The sequence below is a fragment of the Egretta garzetta genome, unplaced genomic scaffold (assembly GCF_000687185.1).
Source record: "Egretta garzetta isolate BGI_Z169 unplaced genomic scaffold, ASM68718v1 scaffold411, whole genome shotgun sequence".
In the NCBI taxonomy this organism is placed as follows: Eukaryota; Metazoa; Chordata; class Aves; order Pelecaniformes; family Ardeidae; genus Egretta; species Egretta garzetta.
The window spans coordinates 780,326-790,830 of record NW_009258541.1 but is presented as its reverse complement, the minus strand read 5'-3'; positions in this window follow the sequence as shown (position 1 = coordinate 790,830).

Here is a 10,505-nt window from a genome sequence, read left to right as displayed (position 1 = left end):
GGCTGAGGGGGACCGGGGGCTGAGGGGAGCCCCAATGTCTGCAGGGAGCCCTGGGGCTGAGGGGGACACGGGGCTGAGGGGAGCCCCAATGTCTGCGAGAAGCCCTGGGGCTGAAGGGAGCTGTGCCAAGCCCAGGGCCAAGTGGGAACTGGGGGCCAGGTGGACCCCAGAGCTAAGGGGCGCAGGCCAAGGCTAACCTTCCTCAGCTCTTCCCCAGGGCGAGGGGTGTCGAGCAGGGTGCGCGATACCTTTCCGTGTTTTAAAAGTGAGTCTCATTTCTGGAGAGATTCAAGCTCCTCACCACTGCGTCAGGGGCTTCGTTGCCATTGAAATCTAATGGGGGGAGCCCAAGTGCTCCTGGCGCTTTTGGAGAGCCTCTGCACTGCTGCCGTGGGCACTGGGTCACTTGCACCATGTGAGGCTCATCTGGAAAAGGACAACGTTAATAGGTATCTTACTGATAGACTCATGAAACCCAGCTTATCCACATACTCTGTGTATACATATATGTATGATGTGTGTACAGTCTCAAAAATGAATAGTTACAGACATTAAATACCTAGCAAATTAAATACCACAAATCTTAACGTAAGCATTTTCCCTCCGCTCGAGCAGGTTCTTGGCTCCGCAGGGCAAAGCCGAGGGTTCACGAACCCAAGCAGCAGTGAACATCGCGCAGCGTATACACAGATACTTCAGATTTTAAGTCCTGGTTTTGACGGGGCTGTCCCAAACACAGCCTGTCCCAAATGGGTAGCGCCACGCACCGCCATAGCAGCACACGGCTGCGCTTGCGTGCTCCGTGGGACACGGCTGAGCTTGAGCGCCTGCTTGTTCAGCACTTGCCAGAGCAGAGTTTTGATCTCTGGAAGGGAAAATGAGCATGTATATTGTTAAGAACAGTGAGTAAAATGAGTGTATTAAGTCAAACATTAAAAAAAAAAAAAAAAAGAGGATTATTGACGCTTTTTTTAAATTTACGAAAGCGTTGGTGGTTTTTTTTTAAATAAAGATGGTTTCATTAAGAGCTCCTCCTGCATGACCACAACTGAAATACACACACTCACAGTGGCTATTATACTCATTAGATCCTCAAGAAAAGGACATTTATATAGGTATGAGATAGTTAGCCAGCTCACAAATTGGACTAGGACATTAGAGAGACCATTTCAAGTCTTGGGGAATAAATGGCAAGGAATTTTTTCAATATCCTTTGAAATATAAAATGTTTATTAAACAATAACAACCCCAAAAGAGCCTATTTTAAAGTACCTCAGGACAGGAAAGAAAACTGATGAAGCAATCTGCGCAGCAACAGAAACGGTGCAGCAGAAAAATATTAAACCTATAAATCCGAGTTAGCAGTGCATTAACCAGTGACTCATTGCCAGCGATGGTTTGTGGGGATCTGTTGCACTTTACCGTATGATTTCTGAGTAGCCAATGCCCATTAGTTCAAGCCCACAACAAATTGTGGTTTCTCTTGACTGTTTTCCTCTTCTCCCCGTGCACTCGCGCACGCACAGTCGCCCCATTCCCTGTTTTCCATGGGCAGGCACCAGGCACTCAGTAACGTGCCCTACGAGTCAGCCGTCACCGGCATCTCCTGGAGGTACCTCAAGGCAGCAGTGTGAGCTACGACAGGGAGCAGCCGAAGCACCCTGACCTGCAGGAGCCAAGGAGAGCACCAAGAGGTGGGATGGTGCCCAGCAGATGCTGTCGTAGCTAGAGGAATTCCCGGAGCATCAGGGACCTCTTTTCCCCAGCAAATAAATCTGCAGGATCCCGTGATGCAGATATTATTTTCACCTCTTCTCTCTATATGCATATAGATGAACACATGCTGCGTGACTCTGCAGCCACGACATTAATTAGCAGCAACTGAGAAGGTAGGAGAAAATGAGATCCTGGGAGAGCCTTTGTTCTGGTACCCATTTAGAAAATGGGAAATCTGGTGTCTGAAGGAGAGAGACAGAGAGTAACCTAGATTTGAGGCAAAAGCAGGTTTGTTGGCTGGGGACAGGACGGCGGGTGCTGCTGAGAAGCCGCCGGAGCGTGCACACTGACGGCAGCACTCAGAGCAGCCCCACGGGCTGTCAGCAGCCCTGGGCTAGGGGCAACCCTTCAGCGCTCCCTCCCGTGGACCTGGGGGCGATTCCGGGCGAGCCCCTTTCTCCTGGGAACTGCCAGTGCTGGCAGAGAGCTGCCTGGAAACGGCCTCAGCACGGATGAGGGCACGGCTGAATCCATGCTGACGCACAGGTTGGGCGCTCTTGCATCTGCTGACAGCACCCATGGGACTCCCCAGGCAGGGTCCAACCCAGCCGCCAGCGCTGCCAAGGGGAGCTCCCGTGCAGGCAGCGCCGCCGTACAGCCCAGCGCTGCCTACAGCCCAATGTAGTTAAAGCCCTTCCCAAGGGCTGCCTATGCACACCTGCACGTGCAGCTCCTGCACAAGGTGAAAGACATCCACACATCAGCCACTGGAGTGCGTATTTCTTATTTAGTGAATTTATTTTAAGGCAGGAAAGCTGGGCCAAAAGGGGGCTGGAGAACAACACCCTTGCTACCCTGCGCTGCCTGTAGGATCTATCCCAGAGTGATTATATTCACTTCCCTTTAATGTTAGATGATTAAGCCCTAAGCAGATACTTAAGAGGGGCTTTTGTGAGCCCAGATCCAACCCATTTCAGGTGGGTGGGTGGTGAGTGCCATGTGTGCTCCAAATGGCAGGAACCGCTGCCAGGCAGCCCCACATTAAGAGCCCAGTGCCAGGCTTGGCAGCCCCTGTGGCTGGGGCGGGATGGCTTCAAGGCAGGCAGCTCCCCTCAGGCAGGAGCTCTCTGCCATGAAGCCCAGGCTCGCTGTGATGGGGCCACAAACAGAGCAGGTACTGAGCCATGCTCGGGGATGGCTGGGAGTCAGACATCCCCTGGACGCCAGCACCGCGATTCATAGAGCTACTTCCCTCTCAAGAGTCTGCCGTTCAATTCTAGTTTAGTTTTTCTCCAAAAACAGCCAGTGCCCTTTACACCCCATAGCTGGCAGCTGGAGGCTGAAGCCATCTCCAAGCCCATGGCAGCACGACGAGGAGGAGAGTGCATCAGCACTGCACGCACCATGCAATTTTAATGCCCTTTCAGTTTCCAAGGATACAAAAAATGATCAATCAGATCCCTCGCTGCGGGGCTGGCTTGCACAGGAGCTGCCCGAGACAGCCTGTGCCTGCACCCCAGACTGGGAAGGTGCAGAACCAGAGCACCCAAACCCACGGGCTGACGTCCCTGGCCCTTGCAGGTTTTATATCCCAGCCCCACTCGCAATGGAGCTGCTCACCACCGCAGAGATAAACTGCACCCATGTGGAGCCCTGCAAGCTGCCAAACAGGCCAGAAACCAGTTACTTAACGAAAACATTTATGGGCCACACACCAGGGTGATGGGAGGGCTGAGAACGGGGCTGGCTAACCACACGTAGCAAACAATTTATTAGCCAATTCCAAAAAACATGCCCGTTAAATTAGGCCTGTCCAGGAGATGTGACATGGCAACAGATTACACTGTTGACAGGGATGCGATTGCACCCGTGACCCACTAGCTGATGTGTGCCACTGTAAAACCCAGGACAGAGGAAAGGTATTAAGCGAATTAATGTCTATTATTTATGTGATGCCAACAGTTAGTCAGGGTGGTGCAGACAAGCGTAAAGCCAAGGGCACCACACGGTGCTCAGGAACTGACAGCCCAGCTGACAGCCGGCACTGGGAGCGTAATTTAGGACTTTGTGATGAGGCAACAGCCTTAGAGCCTCCAACCGCAGTAGCAGGAGGGAAGCACAGGCAGGGCTGAATGCCAGGAGGCACACAGTGAAGCTTCTGTCCCACCTTGGCTTTTGGCTGGGCTCAGGTGCCTTTTGTAGTGGTGGATTTGTGTGGCAGACTGGCAGCCTCTGTCCCCAGGAAACCTGTCTAACCTCCCTCCCGCAACGCCAACCTGTTGGCAAAATGCTTCTGGAGCAATTTTGCAAATCTGCAAAAAGCAATGGAGTGCTGCACACCAAAGCATCCTGGCTGGGGTTCCAGGGGTGGCATCCTGCAGAGGTACCACTGGTCCCCCACTGTCACAACTGGGATCAAATAAAAAGCAGTAGAGAAGATACAGGCTTGATAAATACAGCCATGGCTGTCCCATTAACTGTCCCCCATTAGTAGAAGAACACATTACCTAAATGTGTCTCCTATGCTAGGTGTCCAGGCTCCTTCTGTAGCCAACAGAGAGAGGCAGAACATCCTTAGAGCTATTTATCCCACTCAGCTTGATGGGATGAACCCTCCTCCACCACCACTGCTCACTCCCCTGGCCCTAGAGGCACAAAGGGCCCAGCACAGAGCAGCCGCCTGACCCCAGCCAGCTTGAATTGCCCCACGCCCTGAGCAGGAGGCTCTGCCTCCTCCCAAGGAGCTTAACGCCACAGAGACAGGGTTGCAAAGCCAGCCAGGATCCGTGCCGATGGAAGAATGTGGGAGAGACACAAACACAGAGCAACTTCAGAAATAACCAGAGAGGCTTTTTGAGTCAACAGCAGCGCTCCAGGGCAGTGTTAGCATTTGCTTTGCAACCCAAACGGACAGGGAAGATTAAACTCTCATACAGTGTGATCCACACGGGTGGACGCACGCAGAGGATAAGCTTGTCCCCGCATCCCTGCAAGTGGCAGGGCCACCCTCCAGTGCCACACAGCACCCACACAACGTAGCCGCCAGCTCCACTGGCTTGCATATGGGGCAAGAGTCAGATGGGTTTTTGAAGAGACATAAACCATTTGCAAAACGTTTCCCTGTGACAATAAATTAAACGTCAGCTCGTTACCATGGGATGGCTTACTCCAGATGCAACTCCCAGTGTCTTATTTCAGATTACGATGGCATTAAAATGGTCGTGGGTTGGCCGGTTGAAAAAGGGGGGGGTCCCATCAAGAGATCATTATATCTGCCTGAGTCTGCCTGAACCCAAGAACAGATCCTCCACTGAGAATATGATGTCCTTGTAGCTGTTCAAGTCTCCCCAGGAAGGGAACAGGATCTGCTTAGAGCAAATAGAAGCCATTACAATCAGGATAAATTAGTAATGGTGAGTGGGAGAGAGAGGAGGAGAGGAAAAGAGGTCATTGTGATTTTTTTCCTCCTACAGAGTGGGTGTCTGAGCTACTTACATTGCCAGCAAACAGCTTCCTAGCTTCCCCTCCGAGCCCAGCGCTCAGACTGCTGGCTTACAGCTGAAGAGCTACTTTGGCTTGTTAATAACTAGCAGGATGGCATTATGGGTTGTTAGAAGCATGAAATCTGATTTCTGTTCCTACTGGTAGCGTCCCGAGTTCAGCGTCAGCACAGGCAGGTCTGCAGAGTAAGAAAAGGTAAAATATACTTCCATTTGCTCTCTTCAACACTGCTAAACACATGCCCTTTTATCAGAAGCTGCAGTGCCCATTGAGGACTAATTGTGGGGGTCTTTAAGGTGCTGCAGGGGGTAGGACTGTGGCTCTGTGGTGGTGTATATTTTCCATATTGCAAAATACAAGATGCCAAGTAATTTGCTAAACCCTGACTGCAACCGTGGAAAAAAAAAAAAGGAAAACTGATTCGCAGAAATGCCTTCATACTTAGGACTCCTTCCTTTTCCTCCTAAAGCGATCTATTAAAGCAGGGCTGATTTAGTGAGTTTGGGTCTACAACGGAGGCTGGATTGCCACAGCCCCGAGACAAGTCCAGCCATAATACGATTTTTACAGCATTTTAAAAAGCAAAGATCTGCCTGCTCGAGTGAGCACCTACTTCAGGTCGCTTGTGCTGAACTGACTGTACTACCACTGGCCCCTCTCCAGCAAGAATGCTAACTGGAGCCCTCTGGCTCGAACCTGGTGTGACCAGCAAACCTGGCAAGCTCAGGCCCTGCTCCGTTTGTGTTTTTCCACTCCTTCTAGGATGCTTGCTGCTTGCTAACGGCTTCACCCAACTTCATTCAGACTTTACAGACGTGAGGCATTTCAGCTGAGTGAATGGGAAATTAATGCAACACTGAAAGGAGCTTGGTCTAGGGCTGCTGAACTCCTGTAGGGCCCCTGGAGGAAACATTTCCAGCTCTCCGACATGCCCATCCCTCTCTCAGAAGAAAGAGATCTCATACAAACCATTAACAGTAATTTCTCCATGGGCATCCTGGAGGCCGATGCTCAGGTTTTGAGCTGCTGTGAGCTGAACCAGCACTCTCCAACCAACCACTGTGTCCAGAAGGGTGGGAGAAGCTGTGAAACACCCCTAAAGTGGGAACAGTCACCCTGGAGTTGCCCACTTTTGCTCAAACCTCATTGCGCCATATCAGCCATCTCCTGCTCACAACAGGCCAGGAGCTAGTCCCGCAGCACCAAACCACACTGAGAGTCCTCCTGTGGCCCCACGAACTTCACCCCGACCCTCGCTGGAAGAGCTGCTCCTCACGGCAGGGGCACCAGTACAAGGGGACTCCCAAAAAGTGCAGCTCCTGGGAAAAAGTGGCTGCTCCTGGCTGACCCCACAGGAAGGGATTTCTGTTTCAAGAGCTTTCCACAGGTCAGCAGTAGTGATGCTGCTGAGAGCAGCACGGCTCCAGTAACACGTACCTTACCGCGTCTTTGCAAACATGTTTTTGCACGGTGCTTTACGATGAGCTTCCCAATGTCTTCTGACAACCTTTGAGACAGCGCTCAGAGGGACATCTCCTCCCGGGCATCTGTTTTAACAGTAACAGCAGACAACCGGGACACCTGAGGGGTGGAAAGTAGGCAGGTAGAAAAGAAAAAGTATTAATCCACGAAAGATTAAAGTACAAAACAGCCAACTAAAACAACCAACCAAACCTGGTGCTGAATATGCTCACTCTTAGTTATCAGGAACTGAAGTGTGTTTATTTATTCAGTTTTTGATACACTGGTCTACTTGATACATTTTGTGACTCAGTTTAGCAAGCCTGCAAAAATATAGCATTTCTTATTTCAATACATCATGTTATTACATGGGTTTATTTAGCCAGCATCATTTACTCCCCAAATCTCCATAGTACTTCAAAATATTTTTTCCAGTCCTGGTGAAGGATAAAGCTGAGTAAATATTGAGTAATGGATAATTAATTCAACCACTTCTTTTCCATCTCCTCTGGGACACTCATTCACTGGATGTTGTTCAAGATTCAGCAATTCTTTCTTTCTCTTCTTTAGTTAGCTTCTAAACTATTTTCAGTAGTTTCTGATACATGTAATATGAAGAGTTTTGAATAGACATAGGTCACAGCTGATGTTTGCCTGATGGGGCCGAAATATTTTCTAGAGTCTTGCTTTCTTTCCTTTTTTTTTGCTTGTAAGGTTCCCGAGAAAAAGTTGTATAAATAAGGTATAAACTCAAAGGAAGCACATTCACTCTCAAATGCAGAACACTCACAGAAAGCAGCTGCCCAGCTCTGCTGTAGACCCTGAGGTTTGTATTTGATATTAAGAGGGCAGTACCTAAGGGTGCCAGCCTGTAACCTACCATTTCATGGGCCTGCTCAGTCCCTGGGGTCCCTTCTGTACCCAGCAAGAGCTCAGCGACCGCAGCCAGCTCCCGCTACGTCACTGGAACCTGCATGCTCATATTCAGAGAAATGAGAGGCATAAACCACATTTACTGTATGCACAAAATCTTACCTTCTTACAGAACTTTGCTTAACCCATTCTACAATGAACCAGTAAATACAGCCAGAAAACTTTCCATCTATTTTTTTTTTCTATTTTTTTCCCTGTTACTACCCAACTCCTGTTACCATTAGCACGTGCCCACGGGCCTGAGTCTCTGTTACGCGTTAGCATTCACAGACAACGAACACCAACATCGTAAGCCACATACAAAGGGGCCGTTAACCTTATACCGACAAGCTCCTCCATATGATGCTGGCAATAAAAGTGCCTTAAGTCTTTTTCTGATAAAGCGCTTTCTGCACAGTAAGTGAAACAGATAGGGCATAGCAAATTTTATTGCCGCAGATACAGCCATGTTACAAATGTGCATGTGGTTTGGCAGCATAATCTTTTACTCTGATAAACTATTAAATGCCAAAGAAAGCTTCTTAAGTTAATCAGGGCTTAATTTAAATAAACAAGCCACCAAAAGATTTAACAAAAATCCTCAATGGAATCTGAGCGCAAAAATAGTCTGTTCACAAAGTCCTGGGCCAAGTTCACAAAAGCAACTGCACTGGGATGAAACTGGCCTGCTGACACCCTTTTTCTCCCCTTATTGGCACCACCAAAAGACATTAATTTTCTGAAACACCAACAGAAACATTTCCGGCTCCACTGATGCAAACAGCAGTTTAGGCAACATCATCACAGCCGCGGGAGGAGGAAGAGGAGGCCGGATGGCTCCATTTTTGCAATGGAGCGAAGTCAGCTGAACCCTCCAGGGCTCCTCGCAGTAGTTAAGTTATAAGTATGCATAAATATTCACATGTTCAGCACCTAAACAGGTAAAGATAACAATTAAAAAACCTCTCATCTTAGGCCCAATATTGCTGTTTTATCCCATGAAGGCAATAAATGACCAAACCTTGGTGAACAAAACATGCCAGGCTGGAGCCCATACGAAGTATCTTTAGGCTGACGTGCTGCATATATCAGGTCCTCCATTAGATAGTTGTTATTTAATTCTGTTTCTCTACCAACTCTCTCTCAGTGCTTTCAGTGCTATGACTGGTACATTTTCAAGTAATACCTTTTTCCAATTGCAAATCCATCTTCTTTATTTTTTTTTTCCCAGTGAAAGCTGCTGATTATCCCAATTTTGTTTCATGAAGTCTTGTTGTTTTAAGTGTACATTTTTCCATTCATTTATTTGCAACCGTCTTTGCTAAGCTGAAAATTTGCACTGAGCTTGAGTTAAATAAAACCAGTATCAATAAATATCAAAATATTCAGAGCCAAAATCTAGGGTAGGATAGCTACGAAAAATATTTCTCCATGACATTTCACTTGCCCTTGGGCAAAAATGGTTCATTTTGACATGACAAAATTTAACACCTCTTTTGCTTGCTTTTTTGTTTCTCAGACCATGCTAAAAATAGGTACAAGGAGACCAGTTGATGACTAGAGAAAAACATTCTATTTAATCACAATATGTACATCCAAAATAGAAATTACAAAGCTGCGTTTCAAAATGCATTCACGACGCCACTCTGCCAATGTTAATGGGCCAGATGCAAAGTTCTTGCAAGCTACTGGCAAAAAGGAAATTCCAGCCACGGACAACTTGCTGGCAGGCATGAGGAGAAAGGAAGAGTGATCGGGCAGCAGGGTACGCAGAGGCAGGAGACCACCCCAGGCAGCTGTAGCTCTGCAGCTGCCCTTTGCATTCATTCACCCCCTACTTACCTCTCCCACTGGCTCCCAACATCTCCTGCGTTCCAGCGTGGGTTTGACCTTTCTCTCCTGCCCTGTTGTGCCAGGTTAACACGAGACTGTTTCCTACATCATTATTTCATGTTGAAATGTTTTGCACACAAGGCATTTCAAAGGTGCGATTAGGCCCATTAGCAACGTAACCATATGGTATATTTAGGCCAGCACTTAAGTTTATATTGCACTGAAACTGTCCTTTCAATACAGAAACTTGCCCGAGGTCCCTGAGGAAGCCTGTGGGAAAGCTAGGAAAACAGCCCCTCGTTGCAAAATCCCACTAGCTGCAGGACCATCACTTCTCGCTTTCATATTAAAGCAGAAAGAAATTAATATATTGAATTCCTCACTGTTCTCCTCCTCAGGTTGCTTCATCTTCTGCTTCAAATAGGCCTCTCTCTCTTTAGATTCACCTTGAATCTCAATTATCCTCACATTAGAGATGTGTTATCACCAGCGACAAATGCAAAGCTCCCATTCTCAGCCTGTGCTGCTGGTGACTTGGAGCAATTCTACATCAAGTACAAAGTGTACCACTTGCAGGGTAATATGAATAATACCATGCTGCTGCTTTAGTACAACTACATCTCTGCACAGAAAAAAAAAAAGGCACAAGAAACAGTAAAAAAATAAAAATATCTCCTTTTCCTTCTGCCAGTGTTCTCAGAGCTTAATGGAATGTAAAGATACTGAATATAAATGATTAAATAAAAAGGCAAATGAATTTTCTTCTCAGTCAAAATCAAGTATAGCATCAGTTTGGCATCTTCCATGTCCTCTGTCAGGGAATTAGTACTTAACATTTAACATCTCCAAAGTGCTGTCCATCAACTGTCTTATCAACCTGACACTTGCCAGCCCCGTGGATGGTCTCCATCATCTTGGTGCAGGAAGTCTCCTAATTCTAATGAACATATTCAGCCTTTCTATGGCACGAATGGTGGGTTATTTCAGTTTCTTCCTCCCTGCCAGTGAGCGCAGTGGCAGCAATCCCTCAATCCATTCATTGGTGGCTGACATCATCTCCCGCCAAAAGGCCCCCCCCCCTT